This window comes from Pelophylax lessonae (assembly GCF_965119305.1).
Source record: "Pelophylax lessonae genome assembly, chromosome: 6".
Taxonomy (NCBI): domain Eukaryota; kingdom Metazoa; phylum Chordata; class Amphibia; order Anura; family Ranidae; genus Pelophylax; species Pelophylax lessonae.
In genome coordinates, this window is record NC_138773.1 from 119519126 (window position 1) to 119536842 (window position 17717).

A 17717-nucleotide genomic window follows, 5' to 3' on the forward strand; every position below is an offset into this window, starting at 1 on the left:
GGGTGGATAAGCATGAGGACACATTGAGGATGGGGAGGGGGGGGTGGATAAGCATGAGGACACATTGAGGATGGGGAGGGGGGGGTGGATAAGCATGAGGACACATTGAGGATGGGGAGGGGGGGGGGTGGATAAGCATGAGGACACATTGAGGATGGGGAGGGGGGGGTGGATAAGCATGAGGACACATTGAGGATGGGGAGGGGGGGGTGGATAAGCATGAGGACACATTGAGGATGGGGAGGGGGGGGTGGATAAGCATGAGGACACATTGAGGATGGGGAGGGGGGGGTGGATAAGCATGAGGACACATTGAGGATGGGGAGGGGGGGGTGGATAAGCATGAGGACACATTGAGGATGGGGAGGGGGGGGTGGATAAGCATGAGGACACATTGAGGATGGGGAGGGGGGGGTGGATAAGCATGAGGACACATTGAGGATGGGGAGGGGGGGGTGGATAAGCATGAGGACACATTGAGGATGGGGAGGGGGGGTGGATAAGCATGAGGACACATTGAGGATGGGGAGGGGGGGGGTGGATAAGCATGAGGACACATTGAGGATGGGGGGGAGGTGGATAAGCATGAGGACACATTGAGGATGGGGAGGGGGGGTGGATAAGCATGAGGACACATTGAGGATGGGGGGGAGGAATCACCTTTCCTGGGAAAAGGGGAAGTCTGGCAGTAAAAAGTTATTTTAGTTTGGAAAAAAAAAAGTTATTTTAAGCTGTTTTGCAGACAGCTTTATTTTAAAAGGTTGCAATAAAAAAAATACAAAACAATAGAAACTAAATCCTTTCCATCTGACTCTAACTACACACACATAATTTCCTATCTAACAGGTGGTGGGCTTCTCCCAGCCACCACACAAAACAAATTAACGCAAACCTTTCTCCCCCAAATCCAGTTTGTAGCTCTCTCTGCAATGTTGTCTGAGTCCCAGGACTGAACATCAGTATGCTCCAGCCTCTCCCTTTTTATCTCACCTGGATGGCCAATTAATCAATTACCAATCCAGGTGAGACACAAAACCCAAGCTGGACTATTCAGACCCAAAGTCCCCTGGAAAACCTGGTCTGGGTTCCACTAGTCCTGTACATAGGACAGAAAGCGAGGGGAAATATATCACCCCTCGATGATTTCTCCTTTCCTTATGTCACAGTATGTATGTATATATGTGTGTGTGTGTTTATATATGTATGTGAGTCTTTGTCTTTATATATATATATATATGTGAATATATGTATGTACAGTACATGTATGTATGTTCATATGCGTTCATGTGTATGTCTGTACGTTTCTTTTGATCCTTACCCCTACACTCTGTACAAACAGAATGCCATTCCTCTGAAAAGCAATTCATGCTCAGATCACTTTTCAGAGGCATTTCACAGGTGGTGAGGACGTGATATGTCGCCTCCTCACCGCCTCTTTTACCCCCTAAATGCAACACCATTGTGCTGCAGGCGCATGCAGTGCACACGGTTGCAGGGTGGTTGTAGCACGGCCCCATTCATCAACAATGCCCACCGAATGCAACAGGGGGTATAAAGCCTGCCATAGCCGCAAAGCATTGTGGCTACAGCATATGTCCAACCTTGGAAACTCATCTGCAGGTAAAGGGAGATTAGTTAGTTGGGCGGGTGGGAGGTGGTTGGCTCTGTGAGCATCATTTGCTCGGGCACTACAGCCCATTTATTTAAATGGGCTGCTGTGCCTGTGTTTCAGGCAGGAAAAAGGTTCCTGCCAGTGGCGGCTTGTCAATAGGGGGTTCAGGGGTGCCACCCCTCCATCTGAACATCAGAATTAAAAAAAAAAAATGTGTACCTTTAAATGTGCTCGGGCCGCTGGACACATTGCTGCTTATGGAGAGGGGTGGGGGTTTTGCCATCATGTGCTTTTTTTAGTGGCTCTGATTGGCGTCCTTCAGAGTGTCCTCTGGGCGCAGAGCAATGCGCCCGGACACTCCCACTATATCACTGCCATCCTGTGATTGGTCCTTAGGACATCCGACGTCATAGGGCGGTGCTTGGGCGTCACTCGGTAGAGCCATTCCACTCACTGTCTCTGCTAAGGATGGACTGGAGAGGACAACAAGCAAGCCAGCCAGGAGGAGGAGGGGGGCAGCTTTCCCGGGCCAGACTCAAGTTCAACACTCTGCAAACACAAAAGGTGAGTGCCTGACACTGGTCCCTCTACATTGAAGGGGGGAAGCTGTGGTCACTCTACATTGAAGGGGGCATGCTGTGGTCATGCTACATTGAAGGGGGCACGCTGTGGTCACTCTACTTTGAAGGGGGCACGCTGTGGTCACTCTACATTGATGGGGCACGCTGTGGTCACTCTACATTGATGGGGGTACGCTGTGGTCACTGTACATTGAAGGGGCCACGCTGTGGTCACTCTACATTGAAGGGGGCACGCTGTGGTCATGCTACATTGAAGGGGGCACGCTGTGGTCACGCTACATTGAAGGGGGCACGCTGTGGTCATGCTACATTGAAGGGGGCACGCTGTGGTCACTCTACATTGAAGGGGGCACGCTGGGGTCACTCTACATTGATGGGGGCACGCTATGGTCACTCTACATTGATGGGGGCACGCTGTACCTTGATTACTGAAGATCCCTTTCACACTTGTGTGACCTCAAAGTCACGCTTTTTTTTACTGCATTTTTTGCCACGAAGCAATGCCTATTACATTTTTCTGTTTGCGCCCCCCCCCCCCCAAAAAAAAAATTTTGAGCACCAGCCGCCACTGGTTCCTGCACCATGCTCTTTCCCAGTGATTCCCACATCTATAAATACGCTGCATTTTTAGTTGTGTGGGGGTACCATTAAGAATAAATGGCAGCCCCATGCGCCTTTAAAGAGAAGCGTGTTTTAGCTGAGACAGGAACCGTCTGACTTTCGGCCTGTGTGTACAGCTTCTCTCAAATGGGCATGCTGGAAAAGCAGCATCCAATTGGCTTCCAATCAATGCCAATGGTTGCGTGCCCTGATCATTGTGGCAGGGGGCAAGTCTACTGTCAGAAAACAATAGCACAGTGGGGAGATCGCTGTACTAACATCGCTTATGTTAGTACAGTGATCTGTCAGTTTTTTTTATTTTTTCATTCTGCCCGCTGGGCTGAGCGGAACAAAAACCTCATAGTGTGTACCCTGAATTAGACTGGGGCGCCATGAATATTCTTTCAAAGGGTGCCTTGACTGAAAAAAGGTTGAGAAACACTGTTTGGCAGCAGCCAAGGTTGGACACAAGCTACTATAGCAAACAAATGTTGTACCTCCCAGAGCACAGAGGAGCTCATATGCAGCCTGCTGAATAACCTCCTCACTGTCTTTTTCACCCCTCTCACACACCTACATGTGCCTCCCCATCTACACCAACGCAGGAGCAGGAAGCATCACAGCCCAGAAACCATCAGAGCTGACCAAGAAAGCTGTGCAGATGCCCCAGCCTGCCCTTAGCAAATGCATACCTGCCAACTGTCTCGTTTTTCCCGGGACAATCCCGGAAAATAGGAGCCTGTCCTGGGTAATTTACACTGTCCCTGTTAATCAGGGACAATGTAAATCATTTAAAAAAATAAAAATAAATAAATTCTTTTTTTTTTTTTTTTTATTTTGTGCCACACAGTGTCGCTCTCACGCCCGCTAGGTGTTGTAGTTCTGGCAGCAGGTTGTCTCTCTCTCTCTGTGCCCGCTCACTCTTCCCGTCTGTCGCAAATTTAACGTGTCACCGAATGCAGGGTGTCAGCATGGTGCATTTTCCAAAATCCGCCAGCAGGGGGAGGCAGAGCACCTTCCGACAAGCTGGAGGCCTCACACTCCATTAATTACTACTATTAATAATGTTTTTTTATAGATATAATTTTTACACCTGTTAATTGATACATATATATAGTTTTCTAGCTCTAGATATATGTGTGTACATATCCGTGTATGTGTGTGCATATATATATTGCTCAAAAAAATGAAAACAGACCTCAATCCTCAATGGGAAAAATCTCATGATGGATATCTATACTGGTATGGACTCTGTAATGTGTTAGGATCTATACTGGTGTGAACTGGGTAATGTGTTAGGATCTATACTGGTATGGACTCGGAAATGTGTGAGGATGATATGGACTGAGTAACAGTGGCGGCTGGTGCTCGAAATTTTTGGGGGAACGCAAAAAGAAAAATTTGCGGCAAAAAAATTGCATGACTTTGACAGGAATCACACCCACAACCACCCACATCCCAATCGTACTGCTCTAGTGAGAAGCCTGGTTGAGAGCCCGTAGAAAAAAAAAACTGTAGCTGAAACAGCATTGTAAAATTGTAAATTGTAAAAAACAGTACTTTTTGTAATGAGAGAGAATAAGCTAAATATATCCCTAAAATAAATGAAAACACCAAAATACCATTCTGTAACAAAAGCAGATTAAAAAAAAAAACAGAAAGCCTTACAGCAAAAAACTATTTGCTATGGGTTGAACAGTGGCTAATAGTAACCACTGACCTCAAATCAACTATACAATAAGATTAAAGATAAAAAATGCCCCCTAATCATAGGAAGACAAACAGCAAAGGAGTTTATTGCACAATAAGCTAGCAATCAGAATTAAATTGCAGAGCTCTAAATGACCGTAATCTCTGCATTTTTTCAGCTTTCCCTATCTTTTCTATACAACAGCTTCAATACACTGACACTATCGGCCGGATTTAAAGAAACTGCAGCTTCAGACATCCATGACGTGTTTCAGTTTCGCCGCTTTCAAATCAATTAACTAGCGCTGCGGCGAATTGGCTAGTGAAACAGCAATAATGAATTCCGCTGTCAGTGGTATTCACTTACGATCGCGGCTTCGCAAATGAGCATACTTATGTCTTTGTGCTTATAGCAGTTTCACATAGCAATGTGGGCTAGTGGATTAGTGCACACATCACGTCTGTAATTCACCTCCCTCTGCTGTAGGTTCGAGGCTTACCATCTTCACCTAACTTTTTTATTTTCTTTTTTCCCAGATTCCATACAATGTTTAGTACTTTAGCTATATGTGCTTTTTAGCCTTAACACACTCCTTTTTTTTTCACCAAACAGCTTTATTCTGCACAATAGCTAAGTGCTTTGTAACTTCACTGCAGTTAACAATGTCATGGGTTCAAATCCCAACAATCACTACACTTGGGATCTCTTTTCACTCTCATTTTTTTTTAGAGTTTTTTTTAAACTATCTTGAATTTGGGGGGGGGGGGGGGTGTCCTACCCAAATTTCAAGCACATTAATGGAACCAACACAATTTTGATTTTATGAGTTTGGTCCTAGTTTTCTCGAAATGCAATTCTTTACATATTTACCATGGTTCTTACAATTTCTTGACCAATAAACATAGGTGTCTGATATTGGACTCTCTCCATATTTCAACAACACAGACCCTCATAGTCCAACACTACATTTGCCTCACACCTCAACACAACACTGTCACATCCCTACTCTACATTCCAACCCCTCACATCACCAGTACAAGCAGCATGCAAAGTGCAAAGCTCCGGCCTTGGCAGCTTAATGGGCCATACACTAAGAATTTTTCAAGACTTTTTCCTGTAGACTTAACCAAACCATATAATATGAGGTCAAACCTCAACACTTTCAATTTGTATGCAATCAGGCAGGCCCTTGCACTACATAGAAAATGTCAATCTGAAGGATAAAGTCTTCTCTAAATCTTACAGTGTGTATGGCCCTTTTGTCTGTAGGCACCCACACAAAACAAAAAACACATGTTCCATTCAAAAGTCTTTATTTATTCTAGAATGACAGCATAAGGAGGGATGCAGCAAGATAATATTGTCAGTCTCCAGTCCGTGTGCCTTTACAGCGCCAGCCCACGATCTTTGCTCCATGGCTACAGGATTCTGATGTCTTCCCCAACTTCATGCAGAGTTTGGAATCCATTCTGCACCTCTACCAGCTCATAGGGGACAGGCATGGCCAGGTTGCTGGTCAGCTTCCAAGCCACTTTGGAAGTTCCAGGGTGTTCATGTTGGTCATCGATGACGACAAAAGAAGATGAGTGGAGTCCATCAAGGTGGGTTTCTACCAGCTACAACCGCAAGCAGTACCACTCCTGGAAAAATAAAACAAAGGATAAGACATTTCATTATGAAAATCACATCTTAATGCCTGTTTGCTTCATTCTGAACTTCATTTAATTTCGACATCACAAGTGAAATAACACATTTTCTGCCAACTTACACAAACCAGAAATCATTAATGCAAACATTTGAATACACACCTGTGACGCCAGACAGCCCATCACCACAGGCTTCTCATGGTACATGCCATGATTCCAAGATGTTCACGTTCTGGAAAATTAGAACACCATAAGATACCAAGCAGCCGTTCATGTTATCAATAACTACACAGGTGGCATAGACACAACTAAACACCTGCCAGCTCTTCTCAGCCCTTTCCACTATTCACAATACCAACATGTTTATGATTAGAGGTGCATGTTTTTGCTCAAGTAACACAATTTTACCAATGTTGACTACACTTTATCTACAATGGCAAGTGTCATTGGCAGATTATAATTACCCTCTGTCTCCCTGTGAGTGGCACCTCTGCTAACTAGCAAATTAATACACATGCCCTATCTTGACCGGTTACAGTACTTACATGTAAAGTGGCTAGCAACCAGGGTATTCGGGGTGGCAAAACCTGCAGCGGTGCTCCGCCGCCTGGGGGCCGCCGGCTGACGGACCTCTGGCTCCCTCTCCTCCGTCAGCTCCCAAGATTCATCCCGGGCAACACACATGTTGTGCAACACGCAGCACGCCAGGATGATCTTGGAAGCCTTTGTAGGAGAGTACAGGAGTTCACCCCCAGGCCGGGCCAAGCAGAGAAACCGGGATTTGAGAAGACCTATGGTCAACTCGATGATACTCCGGCTTCTCCGCAAGGCCCTGTTGTAATTCATTTCTGCTCGGCCCTGGAGGTACCTGATTGGAGCCATCAGCCACGTCAGCTGCGGGTAACCAGCATCCCCTGAAAAAAATGAAAAATATACATTAGTTCTTCATATCATGTGACTTTAGATGACTCCTCAAAATGGGAGACAATTATGCATTTTACTAAACAACCTGCTCGTCTGTTTGCAAAAACTCATATGAAACATCTCAACTCTGTCTAACTGCCTAAATCACTAATACAAATGGGAAAAAGGACACACAAAGTGGTGTGTTTCTCTTGCAAGTTCCAACTTGGCCCCTATTTTGTTCCTATTACATTAGCCTAGGTCTTACTTCTGGAATATACCTGCAACTAGAGTGAGGAAACCAATATTGACTCACTTATGCAAAGTACTTTGGGGATATGGCAATACCATTGGAATCATTTGTAGGTTTTGTTTGGGTGGCTAGAGGACACCATTTACACATTGGTTAACCACCTTCATTTGACTCAAAGACAACTTTGGAAATCTTTCTTTTGTGAGCTGCTAAGCTGCTGATCTGGTTGTGTGTGAACAGCCTGCCAACTCCTAACACATCCATTTTAGGTAGGCTTTGCTTAAATCAGGGTGTACACCGATGTAGCTTATTCCTATGTCTATGTAATCTTACAGTTTATGTTGTTAAGACAAAATACTTTACCAATAAGCCACCCTTGGGGCATTTGGCCACTTTCAAACGCCTCGTACAGAGTACTGGTTCGTAACATACTGGAATCATGGCACGACCCTGGGTGACCAGTGTTGACACTCATGATGCGCTGTTTGGTGTCACAAACTAATTGGACGTTCAGGGAGTGGTACTGCTTGCGGTTGCGGTACTCCACTTCGTGGCTCCTTGGTGGCCTAATGGCTATGTGGGTGCCATCGATTGCCCCTAGTATTTGCGGCATGTGTGCCCGCAGGTAGAAACCCAACTTGACTTCATTCCACTCATTTTCGTTCTGTGGCCAGTGGATAAAATTGGGCACTATATCGACTATGGCATTAATGACCAACATGAACACCCTTGAAACTGTGGGCTGGCTAATGCCCATGATACTTCCCGAAGTGGCTTGGAAGCTGCCACGCCCTAAAATATACAAAGTGGCCAGCAATCTGGCCATGCCGGGCACTGCATGGCCGCGCTGTGTATCCGGGTTCAATTTTGTCTGCTATGAGCTGGTAGAGGTGGAGAATAGTTCCTCGCTCGAGCCGGAACTTCCTCCTGACATCAGAATCCCGCAGCTTGTCCAAATAGATCCTTGGAGCAAAAATGCGTGGCTGGCGAGGTAAGGGCACACGGACTGGAGGTGCTGCTGGAGGTGCTGCTGCTGCTGCTGCTGCTTCCCCACCTTCTGCTGCCTCCTGTGCTAGGGCCTCCTCAAACAAGGCACCGATGAATGCCAACATTGCACCATCTAATGCGTCTGGGATATCGTCCTCCATTTTGAACGCGCAAATTCGCGAATGCGCAGATATATATAGAAACGGCCGCTAATTATCACACCTGTGAGCCAGCTATAAAAGGAGCACATGGCCAATATGGCTGCTGGATGTTATAGATCGATGTTTCTTATGTGCTAGCAAGACCCTGTGACCCACAACGTACATTATCTGGAGGTAAGACAATTGTATCTCTCTCTCTCCCAAAAAAAAAAAAAACAAATTCTCTCTCTCTCTCTCTCTCTATATATATATATATATATATATATATATATCTAGATCTGTCTGTTTGTGTGTTCTTGCTCACCGTTATTGTTTACTGAAGGAGAGAATTTGTACTTATCTTGGGTGTGCTTAAGTTGTCTATGGTGAATCCCCTCCAGCCCACAATAGCTTGTGAACCCCTCAAGTGTCTTTTAATCATTGGCAGTTGGCCCCATGTGCATGTGGTTTTGACATGTGTTTACTCATGTTTGTTAAAGGTGTGCAGTCTAGATTTGGCATCTAAACCTGCCCCCTTACCTTCCCAGCTTCCAAAGACACCATTTTTGCTTTCCTGATAACTGTAATTTATTATGTGCACGTATGTAGGTCATGCGATTTCTCATGTATGTTTAATGTTTGCAGCCTCCTTTGGCCTATAAAAGATTACACCACCACCCCCACCAAGTCTGTTTGTGCCATTAGGTAAGTGTTTGGAGGGCCTCGTGTGATTTGTGCCCATATGCGTTTTCTTATGTGTTTTTTTCTATTTCTTTGCAGCCTCTTCTGCTCTTTCACCACTACCACCACCACCACCACCACCAAGTCTGTTTGTGCCATTAGGTAAGTGTTTGGAGGGCCTCGTGTGATTTGTGCCCATATGCGTTTTCTTATGTGTTTTTTTCTATTTCTTTGCAGCCTCTTCTGCTCTTTCACCACTACCACCACCACCACTGTGTTTGTGCCATTAGGTAAGTGTTTGGAGGGCCTCGTGTGATTTGTGCCCATATGCGTTTTCTTATGTGTTTTTTTCTATTTCTTTGCAGCCTCTTCTGCTCTTTCACCACTACCACCACCACCAAGTCTGTTTGTGCCATTAGGTAAGTGTTTGGAGGGCCTTGTGTGATTTGTGCCCATATGCGTTTTCTTATGTGTTTTTTTCTATTTCTTTGCAGCCTCTTCTGCTCTTTCACCACTACCACCACCACCACCAAGTCTGTTTGTGCCATTAGGTAAGTGTTTGGAGGGCCTCGTGTGATTTGTGCCCATATGCGTTTTCTTATGTGTTTTTTTCTATTTCTTTGCAGCCTCTTCTGCTCTTTCACCACTACCACCACGACCAAGTCTGTTTGTGCCATTAGGTAAGTGTTTGGAGGGCCTCGTGTGATTTGTGCCCATATGCGTTTTCTTATGTGTTTTTTTCTATTTCTTTGCAGCCTCTTCTGCTCTTTCACCACTACCACCACCACCACCACCACCACCACCACCACCACCAAGTCTGTTTGTGCCATTAGGTAAGTGTGTTCTGTAACTGTTCACTAATTATACTGTATATGAAGAGCAATCTGCAAATCATGTTTTTTTCAGTTTTCTCTTTTGTCATTTCAGATTTAGGCGTTTGGGGCTATTTGCTGCTGCTGGACAGCCAGATTCTCTGCCCACCTCGTGCTCCCATGGCCCCACCCACTGGAAGGCTGAGGAGAAGGGACAGGGGGGGCAGGGTGGCCAGGGTGGCCATGGGGGGCAGGGTGGCCAGGGTGGCCATGGGGGGCAGGGTGGCCAGGGTGGCCAGGGGGGGCAGGGTGGGCAGATCGTCTGGCTCTGGTGTGAGGGAGGCTCCAGCTGTATCCATGAGGGAGTCCACCATCCCCATCCCGGAGTAGGAAGCCGGGGGAGGTGGTAACACACCAAGTGGACAAGCTGGCTCTTCTGACAGTAGTCCTGGAGAGGGTCCGTCCACCCGAGTCAGCTTGTCCACATTATCCCGGCTTCCCTGTTTCTCCCACAATCAGTGCTGTGTCCTGGTCCAGGCCTATATGGCCAGATATCAGGCGATACATGGGACCAGGGCCGCGGTTAGCTCTGTAACAGAGAAGCACAGATTGTGGGATGAAATCCGGGATGCTGTAAATGCACTGGGTGAAGCACCTCGCCACCGTGACAGTGTGCAGAAGAAGGTCACCGACATCTGTGCGTCTGTTCGGAAGAAGCTAATTGCATGGGCTGCGGAGGGTCTTTATGACCGACAAGGTCGGCTGGATGAACGTGCACGAAGTTCTCTCTGGGATTATCAATTACCTTTCTTGCAGATCATAGGACCCGATACCATCTTTTCCAGAGAGGACTTAGATTCGGATGCTTTGCACCGAGGTAGGATATTATCATGGATGTCAATTGTGTGAGTTGTTTTGAAAAGATGAACTACTATCCTATGTGTGACATGAATAGAATTTGATACTTGCCCTTCCAATTGTCCTTTTTTTTTTCCCCAACCTGCAATTTGTTCATCTGTAGCACGGATCTAAGCCCCTCCACAGCCCATGCAGCTTGGCGACCCAGACGGACTCACGGGTGTTGACATCAGTGCTGACCCTCCTCCTGGTAGGTCCCATATCATACTGTGCCAAACAATGTAGATGTATATTTTATTCTTTCCAAGATAGCTCATATTGCTATGTCCTTTACAGAAGATCCGCAGCAGGGAACACACCCAGTGCAGCAAGGCCTGGAGGTGTAACACTCCTGCGTTTTATGTATGATGTGGATTTTCAGCTGCAGAAATATTCCACTTCAGTAGTCATGTAGAGAAACGCTGAGACACCAATCCCAACTCCCAATGACTCATCATGTGTGGATGATCTCAATTCAGCAAGTAAATACACACACTCAATAAGATGTTTCCTAGAGTGACTTATGTATATAGTAACACAGTGATGATAGGCTGAAGAGACAGGTTGGGTAGAGATGGTAGATGACAGACACTTGAAAGGAAATGTTCTTGAAAGTAAGATAGTAGCAGATGGGATGCAGATAGGTTTAGCAATCATGTATGGTAGCAGATGACAGAGTAGCAGGTGGACATACAAGAGAGATCAACCCAGTGCAAGAACAGGTGGTAGTAGGCTCAAGAGCTAGCAATCTTAGATAATGCAGATGTAGTAATAGTCCTTAGTATGCAGAGCTAGATAGTGTAAGCTTTAGTATGAAGGTTATAGAGGTTTCCCCTGTGGGGTACTTATCACTAATAGCAATGTAGCAGAGGAGAGGTTTGGCAAGAGCGGATGATCCGGTAGCGGGATACAGGGATCAGCGCAGCGTGGTTCCGACAGCGAGGTATGCTTGCAAGCATGAGAGCTTCAAGACAGGTTAGCATCAAGGCACAAAGCAGTTTGAACGAACACATGTGAGTGAGAGCCGGCGATCTAAATAGCCATCCAGTCCGGCGCTCAGTGATGACAGCATCAGTCTTAAAGGTGTATGCGCACCTTACCAAAAGAGAATGGTGGGGCCCATACACTTATGAAAGAGTAATTAGGGTACCCAAAGGTACCAGAACATTACAGTACCCCCCCCTTAAGGCCGGCTCCTGAAGGCCTCTGGAGCTGGTTTGTCTGGGTACTTTGCATGCAAATTGCGGATTAATCTAGAGGCATGTATGTCAGAGGTGTTTAGCCAGGTGTCGTCTTGGGGCCCATAGTTCTTCCATCGAACCAAGTACTGAAGTCTTCCTCTGTGGATACGAGAATCCAGAATCTCTTTTATCTCATATTCTTCTCCACCTTCAACTTGTACAGGAGGAGGGGGTGGGATAGTAGGCCTTATTCCTTGGTCAGGAACATGGGGCTTCAGTAGCGACACATGGAAAATGGGATGTATTTTGAGGTCTATTGGCAATGTAAGCTGTACTGCAGCTTTTCCAATAAGTTTCTTGATTGGGAAAGGTCCCAAGAACAGAGGTCCAAGCTTTTTGCTAGGGATTTTCAGTCTTAAATTTTTTGTTGAGAGCCAAACGAGGTCCCCGATAGCGTACTGAGGAGAAGGTCTTCTGCGAAGATCATAGTACTTCTTTTGTTGACTATGAGCGTGTGCAATGGTAGTATTAAGCAAACCCAGAGAGTCCTTTATTTGGGTAAGATAGTCTGAGGCTACTGGGTTATTTGAAGGAAGGATGCGTGGTGGAAGAATAGAGGGATGAAACCCATAGTTCAAGTAGAACGGACTCTGCTTGGTCGTACTGTGGGTTGCGTTGTTGTAGGCAAATTCTGCCAGAGGGAGAAGATCCACCCAATCATCCTGTTGGTAAGAAGTGTAACAACGTAAATATTGCTCGATGCATTGGTTGACTCTTTCAGTCTGTCCGTTGGTCTGCGGATGGTAAGGAGAAGTGAGCTTCCGCTCGATCCGTAGTATGTGACATAGTTCTTGCCAGAACTTGGAAATAAATTGTGATCCACGGTCAGACAGAAGAGTTTTTGGGATACCATGTAACTTAAAGACATGTTTCATCAGGAGTTCTGCCGTTTGTTTGGACGAAGGTAGTCTGCGAATAGCAATGAAATGTGCCATTTTTGTCAGATGGTCCACTGACACTAAGATGGTATTAAATCCTTTGGAAGGAGGCAATTCCACTATAAAGTCCAAGGACACAACTTCCCATGGAGTTTGGGGTATTGGTAGACTGCATAGTAGACCGGATGGTCTCGTAGTGTCAATTTTGGACCTGGCACAGACATTGCATGAAGAGACGAATTTTTGTATAGATGTTTTCATGTCAGGCCACCAGAATTGCCTGGTAATCAGATTAAGAGTCTTTGTCATACACATATGTCCTGCCATAGGCACATCATGCGATAATTCCAAGATCTTGGTGCGTATGGTAGGTGGTATGTAAAGTTTGTCGTTGTAGTAGAGGAAGCCTTCTGCATCAGTATTTAGTTGTGGTGGGGGTGAATCCAAACTTATACCATGCAAAACCTCTTCCTTCAAGGAACGGACAACTCCAATAATGCGTTTGTGAGGTATTATAGGAACGGAAGGGATTTCGAAGTAGTTTTCTTCAGTTAGTCGTGATAGTGCATCCGCCTTTTTGTTCTTATCTGCAGGTGTGTAGGTCACTAGGAAGTTAAACCTTAGAAAGAATAATGACCATCGTACCTGTCGGTGAGAGAGAGTTTTGTTAGTCTGAAGATATTGGAGATTTTTATGGTCCGTGTATATAAGTATTGGTAATTGGGTGCCTTCGAGTAGATGTCGCCAATTCTCCAGAGCCAATTTTATAGAAAGCAGTTCCTTTTCACCCACGGGGTAATTTATCTCTGGACTGCTTAGGGATTTAGAAAAAAAGGTGACTGGATGAAGTGGTGAAGTGTGAGTTGGTCGTTGGGAGAGTATTGCTCCTACTGCCATGTTTGACGCATCTACTTCCAGAATGTATTGGAGGGATGGGTCTGGATGGCGTAATATGGGAGCAGAAGTAAACCTTGTCTTTAACAGGTGAAAAGCTTTATTTGCTTCATCTGACCATTTGAATGGTTTTTTAATGCTAGTGAGCTGTGTGAGGGGTCTCACAATGGCAGAGAAGTTTCTGATGAACTTCCTGTAGAAATTTGAAAATCCAAGGAATCGCTGTAGCGCCTTGCGTGTGGTTGGTGTAGGCCAATCCTGAATGCAGGATATCTTACACATGTCCATCTCAATTCCTGTTTTGGATATGATGTAGCCTAGAAACAGTACCTCTTCTTTATGAAACAAGCATTTTTTCAGTTTCACATAAAGGTTGTGTGCAAGCAATCTCGATAATACTAGTCTTACATGTCTTATGTGTTCAGACAGGGATCGTGAATATATAAGTATATCGTCCAGATATACCACAACACAGACATCTAGTAAGTCTCTGAAAATATCGTTTATAAATCGTTGAAAAACTGCAGGGGCGTTGCATAGCCCGAATGGCATTACAAGATATTCGAACAATCCGTATCTGGTTCTGAATGCAGTCTTCCACTCGTGTCCATCACGGATTCGAATGAGATTGTATGCTCCTTTCAGGTCCAATTTTGAAAAATAGGTAGCTCCACGCACCTGCTCAATGAGCTCAGGGATAAGCGGTAGAGGATAGCGATCTTTTATTGTAATAGCATTCAATTGCCTATAGTCGATGATAGGCCTGAGACTTGAGTCCTTATTGCGGACAAAAAAGAGTCCTGCTGCTGTGGAAGAAGTGGAAGGTCTAATAAAACCTTTCTTCAAATTCTCATCCAAATAGTCTTTGAGATGGGAAAGTTAATCCTGTGAAAGAGGATAAACATGACCGAACGGCAATTTGCTATTTGGGAGTAGATCAATGCTACAATCATAGTCTCGATGGGGAGGTAGTGCTTGAGCATTTTTCTCAAGAAAAACCTCAGAGAGATCCTGATAACATAGTGGTGCAATCTCATCTGTCACCACAGACAGGATCTTCCCGAAAGACGGGAGGTTACACGTACCCTCGCAATAGCAAGAGAGGAAGGCCAGGGTCCGTTCCTTCCAATCTATGGTTGGTTGATGTGTGTGCAACCAGGGAAGTCCCAACACAATGGGAAAGTGGGGTGAAGGTATTAGATCGAAGGTAGTGGTCTCCATATGAGACCCGTTAGTAGTGACTAGGAGTGCCTGTGTCTGATCAGTGATCGGACCAGAGGATAAAGGAACACCGTTAATAAGACTCACTGAGACAGGTTTAAGTTTAGAAATAATAGGAACTTTATTTAAAGCAGCAAAACGTATGTCAATATAATTTCCACAAGATCCTGTGTCAATCATGGCCTTAGTAGTAATCCTGTTCTGGTCCCACTGTAATGTTAAGCAAACAGAAAGGTAAGGGTTAGTGATTGAAGTTGTCAATCCCCCTAGGAGGACATGTGAACACTCACCCTTCTTTTTGTAGACTAGGGGACAGACGTTTATCTTGTGATCCGGGGATGCACAGTACAAGCAGAGATTACCAGATCGTCTTTTGGCTCTTTCCATAATTGATAGAGGTGGGCGTATGGTTCCTACCTCCATAGGAACGGGGTCAACGGCCGAAATCCGACAAGAACTGGATAATGGCATTCCCATTTTCTCAGCCTTTCTTTCTCATAGTCTTCTATCTATGGTGATACTGAGTTGTATCAATGCATCCAGGGTTTTTGGCAGATCCGCTCGGGCGAGCTCGTCTTTAACGGCCTCTGATAGGCCAAGCCTAAATTGGGTTTTCAGAGATGCATCATTCCATTCTGAATCAAGGGTCCATCTCTTGAATTCTGCGACAAAGTCTTCTACAGGTCTCCTACCTTGTTTCAAGGATCTTAATTGAAGATCGGCAGTACTCTGCCTATTGGGATCATCATATAGGCTAGTGAGTTCTGCTAGGAACAAGGCATAGGAATTGAGAAGCTGGTCGCTTTTCTCAAAAAGAGAGTCTGCCCAGGCCCGAGGATCGCCTGTTAGGTAAGAAATAATAGTACAAACCTTAATGTGATCAGTAAGGTAGGTACGGGGTTTTAGCAAGAAAAGTAACTCACATCCGTTTTTAAATTCGCTAAATTTTTTGCGATCGCCTGTAAATACCAAAGGAGGATTTATTTTGGGTTCAGGGGACTGAACAGTGGTAAGTTGTGTCAGTCTAATTACCTGCTGCGACAGAGCCTGATTGTCTTCTTTTAATTCAGCAAGTGCGTGTATTAACGCAGTTACTTGCTGTTTAATTGTGTCATCTGAGTGGTTATTTCTGCTGAATCCATTTGTGGTTCGTTCAATCTGTAACGCTCCTGCGTTTTATGTATGATGTGGATTTTCAGCTGCAGAAATATTCCACTTCAGTAGTCATGTAGAGAAACGCTGAGACACCAATCCCAACTCCCAATGACTCATCATGTGTGGATGATCTCAATTCAGCAAGTAAATACACACACTCAATAAGATGTTTCCTAGAGTGACTTATGTATATAGTAACACAGTGATGATAGGCTGAAGAGACAGGTTGGGTAGAGATGGTAGATGACAGACACTTGAAAGGAAATGTTCTTGAAAGTAAGATAGTAGCAGATGGGATGCAGATAGGTTTAGCAATCATGTATGGTAGCAGATGACAGAGTAGCAGGTGGACATACAAGAGAGATCAACCCAGTGCAAGAACAGGTGGTAGTAGGCTCAAGAGCTAGCAATCTTAGATAATGCAGATGTAGTAATAGTCCTTAGTATGCAGAGCTAGATAGTGTAAGCTTTAGTATGAAGGTTATAGAGGTTTCCCCTGTGGGGTACTTATCACTAATAGCAATGTAGCAGAGGAGAGGTTTGGCAAGAGCGAATGATCCGGTAGCGGGATACAGGGATCAGCGCAGCGTGGTTCCGACAGCGAGGTATGCTTGCAAGCATGAGAGCTTCAAGACAGGTTAGCATCAAGGCACAAAGCAGTTTGAACGAACACATGTGAGTGAGAGCCGGCGATCTAAATAGCCATCCAGTCCGGCGCTCAGTGATGACAGCATCAGTCTTAAAGGTGTATGCGCACCTTACCAAAAGAGAATGGTGGGGCGCATACACTTATGAAAGAGTAATTAGGGCACCCAAAGGTACCAGAACATTACAGGAGGAAGGTGTTGGTATGTCTAGCAAATTAATATTTTTTTTGGAATCTTATAAACCCCGTTAACACACATGTTTTTTCTTTTGAAAGAGTGTTGCCTTTTAGATGTTTACCCTGCAAAACACCATTGACAGCATTAATGGGTGCCGTCATTAGTATTCAGACCAAGCCTTCTTAACCTTTGGGAGGGTTTAGCAAGTGTCCTATGAGCCCAGGAAAGCACTTTTGAATGTTTGGCCTCAATGCTTCATTCCTGAAGCTAGGAGGGCAATCTGGCCATAATCATTACTGCCTAAGGTTATGTACTAAACATGTTTTTTTTTTGTTTTTTTCAAAGAACATCAGGCCCCTCTTGACGTAGCAGCTGGAGTTGGATCAGGAGCTGGCGACGATTCTGCATCCAGTGCTGTGGTATGTGATATAAGGGAACAAGGTGCACATGTAACATTTCAATGGTAGTAATGATTTTGGGCTAGATGTGGCTTACATTGTGTGTGTTAAATTAGTCCTATGACATTATGACGATGCACCAGCACAACAAGAGTTCGATCTTGAACATCAGGGAATTATGTTATAATTTGGTGTGCCACTAATGTTCCAAAAACATCCAGGACCTTTAAAGTCCGGCCAGTCTTTGATTTTCCAGGTCCAAATTCATGTGTATCGTTTTGTTGGGTTGTCCTGTAGCCGATTG